This window comes from Lepeophtheirus salmonis, chromosome 9 (genome assembly GCF_016086655.4).
Source record: "Lepeophtheirus salmonis chromosome 9, UVic_Lsal_1.4, whole genome shotgun sequence".
Classification (NCBI taxonomy): Eukaryota; Metazoa; Arthropoda; class Copepoda; order Siphonostomatoida; family Caligidae; genus Lepeophtheirus; species Lepeophtheirus salmonis.
Genome location: NC_052139.2, coordinates 23,290,184 through 23,310,924, shown reverse-complemented (window position 1 = coordinate 23,310,924; position 20,741 = coordinate 23,290,184). Strand labels below are relative to the sequence as shown.

The 20,741-nt window shown below is 30.4% G+C and overlaps 1 protein-coding gene across 2 annotated transcripts in view; it reads left to right on the top strand.

Moving 5' to 3' along the window:
- The first annotated feature begins 1,256 nt into the window (after positions 1-1,256).
- LOC121124118 (monocarboxylate transporter 10) overlaps positions 1,257-20,741 on the top strand; it is a 39,648-nt gene continuing 20,163 nt past the window's right edge. The window contains exon 1 of one of the 2 annotated variants that reach the window (XM_071890903.1): positions 1,257-1,372. The gene's annotated coding sequence lies outside the window, so the exon portion shown is untranslated. The remainder of the gene's footprint in view (positions 1,373-20,741) is intronic. The other variant, XR_011781695.1, reaches the window with a different exon arrangement.

The window sequence follows — 20,741 nt, the reverse complement described above, 5'->3', positions numbered from 1 at the left end:
TGTGTATATTTAAAAGATCTACTCATAGTAAAAACAAGATTTGAGTTTTAAGTCAATAATACCAACTCTGGGACCGTTTATGCCAGACTGATATTTTTTTTGTGAAGTAAAATTTTAACTCCGTGGGAGAATTGAGATTAGTTTGATGATTAATATATTGTGTACAATCTATGCAACTAAATAAAACCACAAAGATCGTCACAAGAATTTGTTCTGGATCTGGATGAGGTCAACGTGTGTTGCAATTGTAGTATATGGTACTTTATAAATAACTAATATGTTCGCAACATATCTATGCCTTCACTTTGGAGAGCTATCTTGGGGAAACTCTCTTGAGTTCACTTAGACACCTGATTTTTGTTCTGTTAGATAGCTTGCTTTAACCTCTGGCAGTTGAAAATAAAATCAATTTAACAAATTTGAGGTTAATCGACTAATTTTGTTGTCCTAAATGCTTGGAAAAGGCTCGAACTCTGTGACTCATTGAGACGTTCGCTAGCGACGTTAGAATATAATTTTAGGACTATAAAGCACACAGTTCCCTGCCACACCTAAAAAAAAAAATCTTAATTTTGACAACTTCATCTTGCAGGACATTTGGCTTCCAAACTCGACGTATCTGAATCCGAGTTTTTTTTTTTTTTTTTTTTTTTTTTTTTTTTTTTTTTGAAGGGTACGACCAAACGACAAACCAACGAAGCCCCTTGTAACATCAAAAGGAACTTTATCAGTCGAAATAAGAAGGAACTCTAGAGTTTTCCAAGGGACCAAGCGGTGAAGGCCAGCTCAGCCTTTTACTTTGCTTAGAGACTTTAATTCAGACAGGAGTGATTATTTAAACTAAATAAATTAGAATTAATTAAGCTTTAAGAATCTTAATTAATTTTTTAAATCAGATTACAGGTTCGAGAGAAAATTGCATTTAAAAAAAACAAAACATTTTTGGGGTAAATATACCTTACACAATACACACCCTGTATTTATATATAAATTCTGGTTATTTTTTTATCAACTTGTGCAAGGAAAGGTTGAGTGATACGATGCACGTTTTGTTGTGACAAACATTATAATTAATTTTCAGGACACACTATTAGGAGACACGAAGGAGCATGGGATAGGATATGATGACTATGAGTAATCCTGATCTAGGTATTCTCGGAGAAAAAAGAGAGAAAGCAATCGTAAGGAACATTGAAATGAGAAAGTTTCACGTACAAGTTTTGCTTTCATTTATTCCTACACTTTTTTCCCCTTCTGTTTTCTTCTTATTATTGATATCATGAAAATACACACATGTTTAAATAGTAGAATCAAAATAAAGTTGTTGTAAGAGCAACCAGAAATTCATCATCATCATCATCAAGAGTTATTGGTAAGTTGATTTAATCAGTTGTTCTATATATTTAAGGTTAAGAGCTCATATGAAATTATGAATTGAAGTTGCACTTATTTAGAAGGGTTTAGATTGCATTAAGTCATCTTGCTCCCTTGATTTAGCAAGCATAATATATATTTTTATTAAAAGACAGTGTCATAAAAAGAAAAATATATTATGTTGACCTACATATTTCCAATCGAATTTGAACATACATTAAAACTGTGCGGGCATACATATGGGGTGCATCAATATTAACAGAACCTTGAACAAAGATCAAGAAGGGGGGAAAAACCCAATTCATTATTTAATTCATGTATACATACAGCTCAATATTTTATAGACATACTTGAGTCAACCATTTCATTATTATTTCAATTACTGTGATGAGATTAGAAAGTCAAGACAATTAGCCATAGTTTAGATCCTTCATTTGGCTTAGAAAGCTTGTTTTGGCCCCGTATGGTCCCTTTCTATTAAATCTGTCAATTTTTTATTATTTTATTGTGAGTATCAATTTGGAATAAAAAAGTTTTGTTGATAGAAATTTATGAAAATTTGAATACAAGAATACAAATGTAATCTTCACTCAACACTGAAGTGCCCATTCTACCTTGTTTTGATGTTGACGGGCTATATAATGCATGGACATCAAATACTATTAATGAAGAAAGGATTAATTATTAGGATCTCCAAAATGATTGAGACTGCCCAGAAAGACAATAAATTCAAAAAATATTTAAATAGTACTCTATTATCCGGCTCAGATGACGCCGTGGCAATGGTTTTCAACTCCTACAACTTCACTGAACGCTGTCTGTGCAGTCTTCATAGCTATCAAAATCCTAATCCCAGAGCATGTGCTTCATAAAAACAAGATGTCTTCCTGCAAAAACAGGTGGGACTCCAAAAACTACTTCCCATGGTCCTGGAAGACCCTAATCAGACCCCTACAGCACTTCCCTCACTCATCCTTATTGGCATGAGAGAGAGAATGGGCTGAGCAGGTATTTGAAGCGGAGGGCATTAGTCAGGATTCAGGGGTTTATTCTTTACCGAGTTCTTGACTTGGGCGATGTTGTTGGGTTGACAACTAGGGCAGGCATTGGGGTAAACGATAGTGAGGGGGTAAACCATCTAAGACACTGTTTTGCCCAGTTTGTAGGTTATCAAAAAGTACAAGCGAAAATTGTGAGTCTCCATATTCGGCGACAAATAGAGAAACAAGAGCAAATGTGGTATGTAGGTATTAGTTATTTAGTCTTTGACTACCCTACAGAATGTTTTTCCACCATAAAATTCAAGAGAAAATCGATGCTGATGGAATTTGTAGGTAACTCTTCTTCTCTCCCTTCAAATGAACCAGTCTTAATCATTTCAGAGCAGGGTACTATCTAAATAGGGATTTTTTTTATTTTTTCTTATACTAAATTGATGGATAATTTAGCATGTCTCTAAATCTGTATCAAATTCAATTCAAAAATAAAAGTAATTCGTTTCATGAGGATGTTACAAGCAATAAATGTAAATTGTATCTCAAGACGCAATTTTTTATCTTTTACTTTTAATGTTCATACATTATATATGCAAAAAGAAATGGAAACTACATAAAATCCTCTTTACTAACAAAAAACAACTTTTACAAAAATAAATTACTAACATACATCTAATAACAAGTTTACATTCAAGGCCATTCCTAGTATAGTCATTGATTTTGACAAACAAATTTAACTAAAGTTATTGTTCCCCAAGCCATAGAACTTGGGGGCATACTAAATACACAAGCATTTTAATCAAGCTAGTCAAAAGACGGGTTCCTCATTCAGTTGTAACCTATATAATTTACACTTCTGATAATTCCTTATTTTATTAAAATATCGGTCATTGCTTGGAGTTATTAGACGTCGACAACAGACACACTTTGCTTTGGTATACCAAATATGTACCCCCATTCTCTTTTCTTTTTTAATATGACGTGCTGGTATGTGCAGATACACATGTTTTATGATGTTTCTTTTTCTTCAGATTAAATAATTGTGTAAACACTCAAATCTTGTTATGTTTTGATTTTAAATTTTGTTACTCAGTTTATTTACTACTACTTTGTTGTTGCTTAGCCTTGCTTTATTACTAAAGATTTAAGAGTATATTAAAAACTGTGGACATTTGAACTTTATAATGTACCACATAATAACACTCCTTTTTTCCTTTGTAAGTTTCACCACAAAACTTAAACTGAACCATTAATATACCAACCATTCAAATAGTATTCCATTATTCTTATCACAAAGACTTTGAGTTCTTCATTCATAATTATTCATCTTATTTTTGGGTTGCAACTTGTACAAGTAACAATTTGTACGAAAAATATATTCATTTTTCCTCTTAATTAATTAAGTTCTACAGAAAAACTTAATTTAGTAGTAATCATTCATTATAAAGTTTTGTGTCATAGAGGAGTACCTTAAAAGCCACATAAGCACTTTGAATATATGATTTTTATGAGTATATGAGGTATTTTTTATATGTATACTAGCAGAAGCTTCTGATTTGAACTTATTGTTCGGAGGTAAAATGAGTCAATATTCTTTATTTTAGTAATAGAGTTAGGGATGAGAAAATTGCCTATATCCTCGTGAGTGTAAATCAAAAAGAAATATTTCTGTTGGCAACTTTGATTGGTCATATATCTCCTGACAGAGATTACTCTTGAAACTAAAGCGGGAAGTCCATTTATATCTGAACACTACCTAAATCTAGAATCAATGAAGTTTGAGGGATTGAAATTAGTTCATATTAAGAGATATTAAATCAAAAACAGTAAGTCACATATCAAAGCAAATCTAAGCCTCTAACTTACGTAAAAGTCGATAAAACGACACTTGAACGTGATTTAGGAATTTTCATTTGTGCAGTCTCGGAAAAATCTTGACGGAAGTCTACCAGCAGTTGGGTACCTCCAGGGCTACAATCTACGCCTTAATAACATTGGTGACGTCAGTCCACCACAATACTACATGAATGAACACTCGTAGGAACTACTGATTGAACTTAACAGATATTCAGTACTAGGATAATTTTTCAAGAGTGGTTTAGAGGTCAAGAACAAATACTTCTGATCCATTCACACTAATCTCTCTAGGAAAATTAACCCAAATTACTGAAATTAGAATCTAATATATATATTTACTAGCTAAGGATTCTCCAGTGTTGCTCGGGCTAAGGAGGGAGAGGGGAATCCCATTGAAAAAGGTCAAATTAATTGAGAAAATTTAAAAAATATATTCAGAACATACTTCTATATACTAATAATTATAATATGAAATTTGTTGTTATCGAAAAAAATCCTGATAATTCTAATTTTTATTCTCTGGGATTCTTCATACTATATCTATCCGGTTAAGTAAGGCAAATAGCAACTCCCTTCCCTCCCCCTAAAAATAACAAACCATATCAAGTTACTCTCATTATTGCATCTTGTAACCTTAGAATTATTATGAATATTTAAAAAAATATAAACTTTAAATAACATATATGCATCTAAAAAAAATTAAAATGAAAAGTACATTTTATATTTTCTTTAAAAAATTCCCAAAGGAAATTGTAAAAAACTTTTTTGCACAAATTTTGCAAAAAAATAAATATAGCAAATAGCATTTATTGGAATTCGAAAAGAAACACAAGACTAACAATATTTTTTTTGTACTTGCAAAAACAAAAAAGTTATGAAAAATAATGTTGTCGATAAAATCAGACTCGATAACCGGTTCATATTTGCAAATATTTCCTTGAGCTGCAAAAAACAGTTTTTAGGTATGCATAAGCCCTCCTATATGACCTCTCCAAAAATTGACACCCCCGTCTTAGCATGTCCAAGCTCAAAAGTGGGACCCATGAAAAAAATTACAGCCTCCTTGGTTTTAAGTTGTGGGGACGTATAAAAGATATCCACTTACACACAAAATCTCTCTCATAAATACACAGATTACTTCATTAGAGACAATTTATAAATAGACCCAAGAATAACTAAATAATAGAATTTTGATTTGCTCATATGAGCAAGAGCGGCCAGAATTGAGCAGTTTCTTCCGTAATAAAAAGTTCTTAAGAATCCATATTTACCTAAAATCTAACCAAAACGTATGCACTCTTGCACCATAGGTATATACCATTTGTACCATTTTAAAACCTAAAAAAGGCCCATTTCTTTGGGGGTGGCACTTAAGTAAAAAACCATAAATGCAATTTAGATATCGCTTTTTGTGTTGTACAGGAAATTGACTAGATCTTTAAATAATGAAAGAAATATCACAACTTTAGCAACAAAGTTACTGCAAAATAAAATTAAAGTCACAAATTAATGTGGGGAAAAAAAAAATTCCTAGATGCACTTTAGAAAATCTTTCATAAAGTTAGTTCAACTCAATATTTTCAAATTCAATTTTGTTGCATATTATGCACAGGACATGCAATGACGTCTCGTGAAGCACTCGTGGATTTCTTTCTGACAAATAACCCAAATTTTGCTAATTAACAAAGCAATTGAGCCAAGAATGAACTTCATCACGGAAAATGATTTTGGGGTTGAACGATTGGATGGTTATTTTGATAATAAATATGGATAACTAGCATTCGCTGATCAAATGGAATGAATACTTATGAAGTTTTTAAATGTCGAAGGAAGAAAAGAAATATGGCGTTGTTTTTCCCCTAATGGAAAAAAAAATTAAAATGTCCCTAATCAAAAACCCTTTACAATAGAATTTTCTAAATAGGGAGAAATAATTAATAGGAGCACTAATCTTTTAAAGGTTAACAATTATACTTTTGTTAACAGATCTGGTGTCATGCTAAAATTTTAAATTTGGGACATTTTTTCTCCAAATTGGGTACCTGGATCTAAGCCCCTTGGACTAGTATGTGTCTTAGAGAAACAGTCCAATAAACATGTACATAGTATTGTTGACTCTTTGTGGGCTTACATTCTCAAAGAAGTGTCTACATAGTATGGACAAGGAGTTCCTCGGTAAGATATGGCCCAGGTTGAAGGTTGTGATTGGTTTGAGTGATATAAATTGCAATATCCTTAAATTTTCCAGACCTAGAATTCCTAACCTGTACATACATACATTTTTGAATGTAATACGCATAGCATAAGCTACACATTCTCATTGCTACTTTTTTATTTCTTTGATAAAAAGTGACTTTAGACCAAACTTACATCTACACAAACTTTGTTTTCAAAATTTAGATTGAAGAGTAAAAGCCACATATTAAAAGTAAAATATTTTCAGTACACTATAATATTTTATTTTAAAAAAGAGTTTCAACCGTTTTGATTGCTTTATTGGGTAGTCCATAGGTAGATATAATTAATCCTTATTCAAGTGGTTAAGTATAAGTTATAAAAGGGTTACATAATAATTCTTTTATATTGTAACATAAAGGCTTTTATAAAAGTAATTTCAAACGTGTGAGGAAAAAAATAATTAATATTCTTAATAAAAAATAACATACTGTTTCCTGCTGTAAGTTCTCAAAAAGTAGAAAGGTCAAGGCCTCTCTGCCCTCCTATTCCCCAGCCCCTGAATTGGCATTATCTCAAAAAGTCAAATAATATTTCTTTTAAGAATGTTTAATTAAACAGCTACCATGACGTATATATAATTAGAGATATGAATTTTGTAAGAGACGCAGAATAGGCGGGAGCAACACCTATTTTATTACTGAATTAAGAATTTGGTTAATATCAGCGGCTTGTTATATGATTTTGGAGGAGAAAATGAATTGGTAGAAAACATCTACATTCGAAATGACATTCCTACAGGAAAAATATTATATTTATGTTTAAATTCATATATCTTATTATCCATTATTGGACGTATTTACATCAAAAATGAGATACATTTCTTGATTCAGAGGGAGAAGTTAACACCACCACAACTTATAAAATAAACATTAGACAAAAAAGAGCAAACGCAACAACTTTTTTCCTATTCTAATCGATTTACTTAGTTTAGGGTTTATTAGGGTATATCAAACACCCTTATGTCCTTGTATTTTCATACTTATTCTTTCATATGTAACATTTGAGATATCATAAACATGTTTGCAAAAAATGAATGAAATGATTGGTGGGCTGAGGGGACAACGAGCGCTTCATCTCAGAATCACTCAGAGTCAAAAATGAAAAATGCTTAACTCTTATATTTTTTTCTTAAAACTAGGGAGGCCTTGTTTGCTAGCAAATTAAGGCTCATTATGCGGATAACAGAAACACAAACAAAGCCGTTATTGATCCTAGATATTGGACTTCGAATAACAGACAAACTTTGTTTTAATACTATAGACGATTTTAGAGATCTTTGTTATTACTACCAATTTTTAATGTGCACACTCACACGTAGTTGCTCAATACTTGCATGTTCTCTTCTCAGGAATGAAAAAAATAATATTAAGGGCTTGAAAAAAAAATCCCCCTAGATGTTAAAAATGAGTCTTCCACTCATATTTAAATTATTCCCAGAGTTGTATAAAATATTAATTCATCTAACCGCTTGCAAGATTTCATTTATTTTGACAACCCGTTTTTATACCATTTTACTTTCCTTTTTTGATATGACGGCATGCTTGATGCTACATTAAACACGCATGCTAGATTTCAATAACATGACTACATTGTTATTTCTTGGATAAAAAATGATTGTATTACAGAAATAGATTGATACATAAAGACAAAGTTTCCTTTATTGATATTGTAAATTATGTAAAAATACCAAACATAGCTAGGGTCTTAAAGAAAAAATAAGAGAGTTAAGGATTTTTATATAATGCCCCCAAATATCTACATAAGTATACAAGGTTTATAATTGAAAACATGACATTTCGTATCTGAATTTTTAACAAGTATAAGTTTAGAAACGAGGGGACCTACATTAACTGAACTTTGTGATTATATTAACATATGTGTTGTCCTTTCTAATCTTCAATATATCCTCCATGAACTCTGATAGTAGCCTTGATGCACTGCTGGAAGCTCTTATATGTGGTAATTATACAATTAGAGTACAAGTACATTGAGTCTACTACAACTCTACATATAATTTATTACTTATAGTTTTACATAAGTATTCATGAAAACGAGTACTCATACGTGGTTTTAAATGTAAAACTTGAGTACTTCTAAGATAATTCCATTTAAAATTAGGAAAAAACTTATTTCGTCTAAAAAAAAACACACAATAAAGGGGGTCAAACAAAACCTTCTCATCCCTTCCACTCTAACTCCTAAGCTGTTTCCTAGAAATATCAATAATCTCATGCTTCATATCAGAAAAAAAAAATTCAAATCATTGGTCATGATCGGCTTAAAGTCTGTTTTATAGATCCCCCCTTCTACTAAAGCTTTTTAAGAGAATGAATATCAGTTTAAGATTATTGACTCATACAAATGAAGAACAAACAGACTAAAACCAATTTAAATCATGATATCGACCAGTTAATTATGTTATTTTTTGTTCCAATTTTGACTGAAACAATGTATATACCTACAACGGCGATACCTCGCTAAAATAAACATAAACTATATATTTAGTTGTCAGCTGTCGATTCCCTCGTCTTACTTTGATAGTTCATTATTTTTGATCCATAAACTATGTCATAAGTTTCCAAAAGAACAGGAATACAATTTCTTGTTAGTCATTCGTCGTACTTATACTGGGTTCGGAAGCAAAACGTGGACTGCATGAACGATTTTAGATAAATATTAATAATTTATGAAGTTTTTTTAAACAAAACTTTAAAACACGGCCTTTGTGAACATGTTCACTCAATATGGTCGCCCTCAGTAACAGTCACAGGCTCCACACGGCGGTGGACAGCCTTGCAGGAGTTGATGATGAACTTCTCGGACAAGTTGTTCCACTGCTTCACAATGGGAGCCTTCAGGGAGTTCATGTTCGGATGAGATGTCCGGTTAATCTCCCTCTCCAAAGTTCTCCTCACAACAAAGTCCAATGGGTTCAAATCCGGCGAAGATGATGTTCAGATGTCATTGGTCCAAAAATCAGCCTTGTTGTCAGTGCAGAACTTCTGACATTTGGTCGATGTGTATGAGGGTTTACTTTCTTGAGTCCACACATAGTTGTTCTCTGGGTAGGTGGCCTTGAGATATGGTGAATCTAAGCACCTTGTAGTAGGATTCCTGACCAATTTTCTCCCCACCATTAAAAAAGAAGGGAGACATAATGTTACCGTCAGACTCCACGACCCCCAGGACCATTGTTTGGAACGGATGTTTTGTACGGAACACCCCTTGACCTCCTTTGGTGATCTCCAAGCCAACAGATTGAACTTGAACACGTTTTCCAATACCTTTAACAGCTACTGCACATTAAATCAATATATTTCAATCCGATAGATTTTCTTTGCTTACCAATCCACCCTATTCAGGGCTTTAAATACTTTGTATTCTCCTTCTTTTCTGGGTTTATATAATACATTATAATCCTTATCAATATCATCCATTGTATTCTTATCATCAATACTAAGGTAAGTAATGGGATTTATTTATTGGGGTCAGGTTGTAAGCTTTTTGAAGTTATTACAGCTAATTAATAAACTAATACTTAAACTAATAAACTTGAATGAAAGATAAAAGTCCGTCTTATAATATTACACGCGTATATTTCTTTTGATAAACATTCTGTAATATTTTTGCATAATTAAAGGGATGAAGATATATCATAAGCTGAGAAAACTTCTTTTTTATTCCCATTTCATTTTCAATCGAAGATAATAAAGTAAAAAAACTCACTTTTTATTAGGTTAAAATTGTTATAGTATTTCAAATTTACTTTTTTCCTCAATATTGGCGGAAAGAAAGGATTTAATTCTTATAAAAATTGATTATTTTGGCACCTAAAATGGCTACTAAAACAATGCTGACGTCATATGAAACACACTATAGTAAATGTATATTTTTTGTCTCTTATCTGCAATGCAATAGTGTGTGCCGCTCAAAATTCTTGAGCGAGAAGGAGAGTGTATTCGCCCCTTTAGAAGAGAGATAAATTTTCTCACATTAATGTAAATTTCTATCACTTTTTCGGTTCCTACATCTTATGAGGTAACATAAAAAAATTAAAGATTGAAACAATAAATGTAAAGATTTCAGAAAAGACAGTTGAAGTTATTGGATTTTTTTTTGTATGTTGTATCTGTGGCTCTCTGCGGTCTTCAGTTGATGAGTTTGCCTCTCATATAGCTGGCCACTCTAAGAAGACATCAGTTCCCTCATAGACACTCCAAGCTCCTTCTTGCGTGGAGATTACGTTGGATGATAAATCTTTCTTTTTTATAAGCAAATTTTTCCAACTGAAATACAATTTTTAATATTTTCATTTACTAAATTGGCATATGATTTCAAAATCTCACGCAAGTATAAGCTCAGAAACTTGAGAAGCCTTAGATCAAACTGAACAAATTATCAGGCTTAACTGAATGATAGTACACGAAAATTTTAATAACATGTCCCTAATTCAGTGATTTCCACACTTTTTGTGCCCAAGGAGCACCAAAATAAAAATAAAGATTTGTTGACCAATCTACTTTAATTAAACCAATTATTTAGATTATCATAAGCTATTGCAAATTATGTATGGTTGTTCCAAATCCTATGGTACACTTGAAATTACCTTAAGACACACTGTTAATGAACCACTACATTCAAAGATATTTGAATATTTGGCAGAATTGCCGTTAAATTTAATTAAGCAAAAATGTTACCCGCTGATTTATACACTGCTGTCCTTAGCTACAGTTGAGAGAGTATTTTTTAAAAGTGGTGAATTATTTAAAGATAGATGCTAGAGTTTAAAAGGTGAAATTTAAAAAAAAAATAACTTTTGTCAATGAATCAAACACTTAATAGTTAAAACATTGGATTCATCATTTTATGGATTTTTCTTTAAAATTTTAATAATTAAGTTTTATTTATTCTTGTACACTATTTTTCTTCAATTTTAGGAAGAAATAATAAATAAAAATTAGAGGAAATTAATTGTAATTATAAAGAGTTGTCAAATTCGAATACTCCTAAACGAGCGAAAAAATGAGCGGTACTCATTGCTTTTAAAAACAAGCGAGAACTTGTTCACAAAATTAGTGATTGAGCGAGAGCGCGCTCAGAATTTCTTAATCGGCCAAATACTCTGCTTATCTGTTATTTCTGCTCTAAAAGTAATTATTAATAGCATTTAAAAAAAAAGTTCAAATCTTAAAATAAAAGGCCTTCTTCCCTAGTTTTTAATGGGGAAAAATTAGACTTTTAGAAAAAAATAGAAATTTCCTTTTTGAATAGTGCAAATCAGAGACAAATTGTGTTTTAAGTTTTTTAAATATTATAATTCATTTCAGTTGATACATTTGAAAGAATAGCTAACTCACTGATTAGAACTTATAGTAAGTGACGTATTATTGTTGACTTTAAATTAATCTGGATTAATTTAGGCTCAACAATAAATAACAAATTTTCAAAAATCAACAGCAATTGTCACCATGAAGGCAAAAAGCAAAGTATGTCTGATTTGCTCCATGTATCTTGTTTACAAGATTAAAGACATAGTAACTTCAGGTCAGAGGCTTGAGAGGTTCCCAGAAGAAGTAGACTCTGAAAAACTGGGATCATGGATGACTTGTACACCGTGATCATAACACGTATGGTTAAGTCGATAAGGCAGGATACCAAGGGTAACAACAACAACAACGTATGATGTGAAACAAAATTACGGAAAAGATAAATAGCAAATAATAATAATTAATCATTTTAATATTAATAATAAGTTCAATCCTTAGAAAAAAGAAACCTTTGAAGGATTAATGTTGATAAGTCACAAGTGTATTATTATCTTTTTATATAATTCAAATATAAAGAGTATATGTTATCAATCAATTATTTTTCAAAGTATGTATATAATATACATACATAAATATTACGACATAACATAAACTGTTGTTAAAGATTTACAGCTTAATGTATATTTGAATATATAAACTAAATAAATATTTAAACTTCTTAATTGTTCTGAATCACGCTTGTGCAATTATACACGCATATATAGGTAATTAATTAACTCTTGCTAATTGGTTAAAGGAAGTTTTTGGGCAGAAAATATTGTAATAATATTTATTTTATTATGCATCTTTTAAAATAGTCAACACCAAATATAGGGCAGAATACTTACTTCAGAGGGAGAAGTTAACAACACGATCCTGTATTAAATAATATAAAAAAAAAGAAAAAAAAGAGCACAAGCAACAACTCTTTTTCCCTTTCTAATTTTTAAAAATCTTATTTTCATTACAAAATACTCTAACCCGTTCGCCATGGTTCAAGTGCTTCCGCTACAAATGGGGACATAGATGTGATATGCTTGATATTGGAATTACATCATTTTTTTTTTTTAAATATTTTGGAATTTTGTAGGCCTGGTTTTATATATGGATATACGTTAGACTATTTAAATCTAATAATTTTAAAAAAATCTTCAAAATTTGTTGACAAAGGATCAATAAATTATTTGCCTTTTGAAGTTAGGTTATGTAATTGTATTAATTTATCAGTTCTTCTATAGCATTTTGTAACGGGCACGCTTAAAAATTTGCTCACAGATTTTCAGTATTATATGACTTGTTTTTACATTTTTTTTTCAATTTAAATTGATTCTTTATTCTCTTTTAAAACATGAATTTACTCTCTTAATAATAAAAAATATTTTTTTATCGTTCGTAGACAATTTAAATCGTTAAAATATTATTTTGATGTTAAATATAATTAATATGGAATATTAAAAATTTAGTATTGATAATTAATACATGTCAATAACTTTGTTCTCATAAGAAAAGAAAAGGAAGAAGTAGAGATGAGATGATCCAGTTTTTTAATCCGATGCTTCGTAAATAAATTCTTAATCGCTGAGCTCATCATTGCTACATTTTTATTTATTTCAAAAAGTGCTTGCAATCTTGATTCAGATTATATTCTGATCAGATATTTTTCATTTTTAATATGATACTCTTAGTTTTGCTAGACATCCTCTTTTCTTTTTTGAGTATATTTTACATAGTTTAGTATGACATACTAACCATTAGCTACACAAAATTGTTGATAAATTGTTATTCATTTCAAAAATTGTGAGTAATTTGAGAGTTACCTTTTTATATTTTTATATCATTCAGGGAGTTGTATTATTTTCCCTAATAACGCATCCTCTAATAAACTAATATTAGAAAAGTTTGTCTGTCTGTCTGAAAATTTGTCGATACCTTATTTTTGAGTGTTATGTAGGCGTGTGTAGCTCCAGCTTAGTGCATCATATTAAAAAAGCTAATGAAAAAGGGAGTACGTAATTATCTAGTTTAATAAAACAAAGTGTGTTTATCTCTTTGTCAGTTTTTTATAACTATGAGTTATTCTGGGTGCTCCACCTAATATATAAATATATAAGATAGTCCACAACACCACTCTCAAACGTTTAATAAACAAACTAATATTAGTAAATAAAGCGAATATCCTATTTTCACTGATTTGTAATTGGAATATTGTTTAGAAATTTTTATATAAAGGATTAAAAAAAAAATCACTATTCATATCAGTTGTTGAAATAATATGTCAAAATAATTTATAAGTATAAAGTTGAAGATAAATTTAGTTTCTCATAGTGTTATTAAAAGTGTAATATTACCCCATGACCTCGCAGAAACATAAATTCCTTCTTTATAATGCATTGTAATCATTCTGTAGAAATAGTAACGGAAGGAAAGGCGTGGTCTCAGTCTAGATCTAAAGTTTTCTTTGAAATACATTCAGTCGTTATGATACACTGGAGTACTTATTAAGGAACGCATTATTTGTCCTTGAAAATAAATATTAGCAAAAAATGGCTTGGCAGAATATTTTATGAAATTAAAATAATAACAATATACCAAAAGGGTTTTTTTAAGTGCAATTTATGAAAATCATTGAATTGCTTCAATTTATAGGATACAAATAATATTTTTTCATTCCATTTTCATTATTTTATATTTGAAAAATTCTCTGGAGGCAAATAACTCAACGAATGATATAACTAGAGATCTAAAATTAGATTTGGTGCCATGCAAAAATAGGAATTGGCATAATTTGTTGAAATAAAGTAATTCAAAACGGATTTATTCTGGAAAAAAATTTAAACTTTTTCAGAATAGCCAATCCACAATTAAAAAAAATGTTTTCAACCAAATTTTGCATCTTTTAGTTTACATCTATTATCTCTCCTAAAACTCTAAATAAAAAGTTTTTGGCTGGTTTCACAAATTATATGATTTGTAAACTTAAAACTTTAAATGTGTACTATCATTATTTTAAAAAAAAACTTTTATATTTGATCAAACTTATTTCATTGCCTTTTGAAATAGATTTAGTCACACTCTGTATTAAATAATACTATCAATTAGGGAGTTGTAATATTTTGCTGCAAGACTCCACCACTCTCTGTCGCTTTGTTTACAAACGACTCGCTCATCCCCCCATTTAATATTCAGTAGTTGACTTGCTATAGATAATTCATATTCAGGCATTTGTTTTGTCCATGCAATGCAGAATAAATTGTAAAGAAACTTTATCTGAAGGAAATCCTCAATTAAATGTCTCCAACTTTTCATTAAATGAGTTACATAGAGCCACCTTATATAAGGAAATAATTAAATGCGGTACATGCAAGATTTTCATTCGGTATTTCTTTCATGTGCAAAAACCACAAAAAAATCCGGGATTTCTGATATCCCAGGAGAGAACCCCTAGTTGTGATGTCTGTATCTTTTCAAATATGATATTTTTTTTTCACACATGCATTCTATGTATTTTGTACTTATTCTAAGGTGTCAAATATTTTCGTCTAGTCGAGATAATGTTGGCAATATTCAAGCGTCGAAAAAAGCAAATGAAGTGTACAAAGTACACTTTATCAAAAATAGTCTGTACAACAAAAAAGTTCATCAAAAACATTGAAGTAATATATGAAACACATGAATTAGTGTTGGATTCGAGTCCAATTTTTTGATTTGGATCGAGTTTAAGTTTTCGATAATTTCCACATAATATGTATTGTGGTTTCACTTTTCAACCCGAGCTATTTTATTCACACAAAGGAAAATACAAAATTGAAAAATTATCCCTAAATTTATTAAAGTTGTTGGTCATCTGACACAGGGATATTTATTAAATGAGATAGGAAAAAAGGAATTCCAGATATCTTTAAAAAAACAAAAAAACGGTGATGACATCATACAAATATATAATCCCTGAGACACAAAGGCACATAGACGTAGGATATTTTTTTTATGGGGGTTACAAAATTGTGGCCAAATCTTTGGGACTCTTTAAAAAAAAATATCTTTATTTTTTTTAGAAAGGTCAAATATGTCCCGAATGACCATATTATTATAGGGGCAGGTAGGAACAAGACTTATGGTATACAATTGAATTAAGAACCTTGTAGACATTAGGTGCCTAATATAAGTCGATCTAATCAAATAAAAGAATTTGAAATATGGTTCTTGGGTATCTTAATTCATCCCACAAATTATTATAAAAAACCCATAGCTGTATCAAGTATATCAGTAGAAAACTGGGGTGTATGTGTAAGTTCAATGTGAATTTGCCATGAACCTTTTCCCCTCTTCAAAATTTTGCCACATGACATATTCACCGCCATTTTATGTTATAGATTTGTAGTTTACCTTTAGTTTTCAACGATAAAAAAATCGTTTTTTTCTATCGTTGCAGTCATTTACATTTCTTGAAGCATCAACTAAGATAATCGCTATGTGTGAGGTAACAATAGCCAATTAGTCCTTTCGAAATAGACTCATGATTCCACATATGTGATTCATATCTGGAATCTTTATTAACACGATTCATTCTATTTACTGTTTTTCTTATTGTTCAGATTTATAGCTGAGATAACCTTCAACATTAAAGAGTAAAAGTAAAGTTTGAACCTATAACTAAAAAAGGCGGCAAATATGCAATGCGGCAAAATTTCCAAGAGGTGAAAATTTATTCGGACAAATAACCGTTGTGAACATATTCACGACCAGATTACCGGTTACGTACTTATATATGATGTAAAAAAAATTAATCTGGAATTTGTTTTTACGTTGACACACCGCACATTAACTCTCCTTTTAATAAGAAAGGAGAGCCCATAGTATATAAATCATATATATATATATATATATTTGTGATACTTGAAATTTTACTTGAATTATTACAATCATTTGTCATTTACAATATTTGAGTTCAGGGAAAGTCGATCTTTTTTTGTTTTGGATTAATTTTCAGAAATTTGTGACCTTGAGTGAAGTCTAGTTTTTTTCGAGTTCGAATACTACTTGAATCCAAGACTACATGATACATAATAGAATGAGAAAAATGAACGGTATTTATTAATATACAAATCCGATAAACCTATTATAAGAATTCTTCTACTTTTTCACGTAGATACATCGCTTAATAGGTTGGTAGATATAAGTATGTTCATTAGGCTGTTTCAAAATGAGTTAATATGGCATTTGAATTGGAGGATAGGATAGTCTATGTATTTGGTTGAGTTGTAGGTATTGTAAATAAATAAACATAATTTCTGAAATGATGATATTGAAGTTAGAAACTTGGAAATTGTGTAATATATAAAGAAATTTCAGAGTTCTTTAATCCTTCCATCTCCTTTGTACATATGTTGATATGTATTAATAAAATTTCAAATGGAGTGAAAGATTTAATACAGATTGAATTATCCTTGCTTCATATAAAAATGTGATTAGGCAAGTACTTCAACAACTAAGTGTAAATGAAGTTCAGTTGCTAGCTAATCCGATATGTTAGTCCAAGGGTTATTTAGTTCTAAATACGAATGCATTCATTTTTCCTTTATTATTTGACCCATTATCAAAATACAACTTGAACACAAACGGAATCATAAATAAGTTGAGACCGGAGAGTAACTAACTTTTTGAAATTTAAATCTATTAACAACTAATTATGATTGATCGATTTTCCTATCTGTAATTAATATAGATAAGTATAGTATTTATGCAAATCCTAAATTGGTTTTGAGTTGTCGTTTCTTGATCCCATAAAATTTTTGTAATTAGGTCATGCTACTACAGGTTTTGGTTCACCACTCTTCATATCATGAAACTTTCGAGAAAATGAAATCAATAATTTAAATGACAGATAAAATTGGAGATTGACATTGAAAAAGATTTTAATTCATAATATTATAATAATTTTTTCTATACAAAAAAAAAAATGTGTACTTTCAATTTTGAAGTATTTATTGATCAGAAGTCCCATCTTTCTATTGTTTTTTCCACTTATTAGATTGCCAAACATCATTTTTTTTTTCTGTAGGAAAATTTTTCATGAATACATAGAGAATTTCCCAATAATTAATTTGGCTTTGTTACGAAGAATATTACAGAATTTGTATTTTTATTAATATCATATTAATTATTAACTATTCCACTCTATTTGTTGAGTGATAACAGCAGAAAATATTGATTGATCCCTCTCCGAATTGACATGTAATTAATTTTAATGAGGATATCGATTATTACAAATAAAATTAGTATTTATACAATATTTCTGATTCTGCAAATAGGTCACTTCCATTACGAATTTTAAGGAATTCAGTTCTGGAGGTTTCTTATTATTTGAAGGATACGTACATATAATCTATCCTAACTTCTTCAATAGCCTTTATTTCTTCTGGAGATTCGATTGAAATTATATTCTCTCAGACTGGCATTTCACACAAACTAATATCTAAAGTTTGTTTGAAAGATGAAAAAAAAAAGGAAAAAAAAGAGGACATATGGAAACTGTTCTCAACGAAAAATATATGAACATTACTACATGAAAGGATTCACCAGGAGTCTATATGGTCAAATTTTATATGAACTGACCCTATTGGAACTGTTAGTCGATATTGTAAAACGAAAAAAGGAAGAAATATAGTCCCTGTCCTAATTCAATTATAAAATACACCTCATATGTGGGAGGAGACGACTTATGGGACAACAACATTTCCAACTATATGATATCACTGCAAGCAAAAAGATGGTACTGAGACATATTTAACTGGTCTTTAATGCTATGATGGTTCAGGCCTGGAGATTTTTTTGAACTGGTGGCAAGTTTAATAAGAACAAAAGAGAGGAGCAGATGAGCCATAATCGTCTTTATGAGGAATTGTGCTTGCCAATCATGTTGTAAGATATTAAAACATGACATGCCTAAATACAAATGCAGTCATAAAAGGTATGACCAGAACAATTATTTGGTTTACTTCAAAGGCGACACAAAAAGGCATAGCCTAATGTGCAAGGCGACCCAACTCGGAAGAAGGTGTACTTATTAGATGGATGCATGTGTAAAGATTTTAAGCTATATGTGGACTACTTAATTTCGATTCATTCATGTAAATAATATATATCTACTTACAAATACTATATACAAATATTGTATAGGCATATAATTATATGATTCTTAGAATTCCTAGTCTAATTGATGTCTTCTATTATTCCTATGGATTCCCTCATTTTCGAAATCATTTTCCTTGATTATATTCCCAGTAAAAACATTCTCAAAACAGGAAAAGCTCTCCAAATTATATTCACTCTATACCCAACACAGGAAGCTTGGCCTCACCTAAAAAAATTTTATTTTTTCAAAAAAATAAAATATTTTATTATAAAAATTGTTGGTTAAAAAGAATTTTATTTTCTTAAAAACAAAGTCCCTGAAGAATATTTTAAATCTAAATTCAATTTCCAGATTGAAATTTCAGTCACACACAATCGGGTTCATATCTAAGGCTCTTCACAAACTAAGGTCGGCCTGAAATTACAAAAACTACAAGGATTGATTGCACATGTTTGCTCGCACGTCACAGTTTCTCTTTCTATCTCAAAATTGGAGACAGCGACAGTGGAAGGTTGAAGTTCAATTATTGCAACCTTTCATTATAAGAAAGTAACTTTGCAAAATGAAGAATAAATTATTAGATATGGAAAAGAGGGACCTCGACTTTTCCGAGATATTCGGACAATTAGCACTTTGGAGGGGCATGGAAGTAAATTGATTATGCGAAGGAGGTTGTGAATTGCCTCTTATGGATGGAAGATGTATCTGTTCTTTTCAAGGCTGGACAGCCAATCGACCAGGAGGCCTACTATATAAATTATTCATTTAAATGTATTAAAAATGGTGTGCGTATACGGGAGTCATCAAAAAATTGGTATGAATTTTCCCTTTTTGCACGATAAAATACCATTTCAGGAAAAAGTTTAGAAAATAGTATACCTAGATTCTTCTAACATCCAAGTATTGTATATTTAAAAAAATCTATGCATTTATGAAAAAATATAACCAAAATAAGGGAAAATTATCATTTTTTCAAAAACTTTTAACAAAATATGCCACCTGAAGATCAAATCGTAAAGCAAATATATTTTGTACAGTTTATTTCCACACCCCAAGGCAACTTTTCCTCCCTTCCCGTAATCGAAATTCGAATAAAAATTGGAAAAATCAAACTAGTGCAGCGGCCATATTTAGAGAAAAAAGTAATGCAATTAACTTGTCTACAAGTTTTGTTAACATATTTTTTTCCCTATTTTTGAAAATATATAATTATTGATGTATTTCTAAATCCATCTCCCGAGGTTACGTTTTTCTGCCTACACTGTATGATTAATTAATTAATTTAAATAGAAATACATCAGTATCAATTAATGCTCTAATTAATGAAAATTAACTATAATTAAAAACAAGACATTGATACCAAGAAATATTGACATCTTGGATTTACGTAGACATATTCTACGGATATGAAGATTCGATTTAATTTGATATCAACATATTAAATAAAGTCTAACATACACTATATGCATTTACATACAGGGTACGCAAGTTATCTACGACAACATTTTGGCACGCTCTCTTGGTAATTTAAGAAGCTGTTTTTTCTTTGTTTTTTTTTTAATTAGATAGGCTGTTCAATCTTACACCACCTGGAAATAAATTGAATCAATAATTCTTTGTTCTGAATATTTGAAAAAGGCACAGAGCCCTCCCTGAAATCCACACCGGGAATGACAACGTAAACATGTTATTAAAATAGTTTGAATATATTTATATGTATTGAAAAAAAAAAATCCAACGTAGTAATTGCTGGACGTGCTAGCGACAAATGTGAAGTCAAGGATTGACATGGTTCCCAACGGGCGGCCTTACTTTGTTCCCTGCCACGTGTCAAAAGAA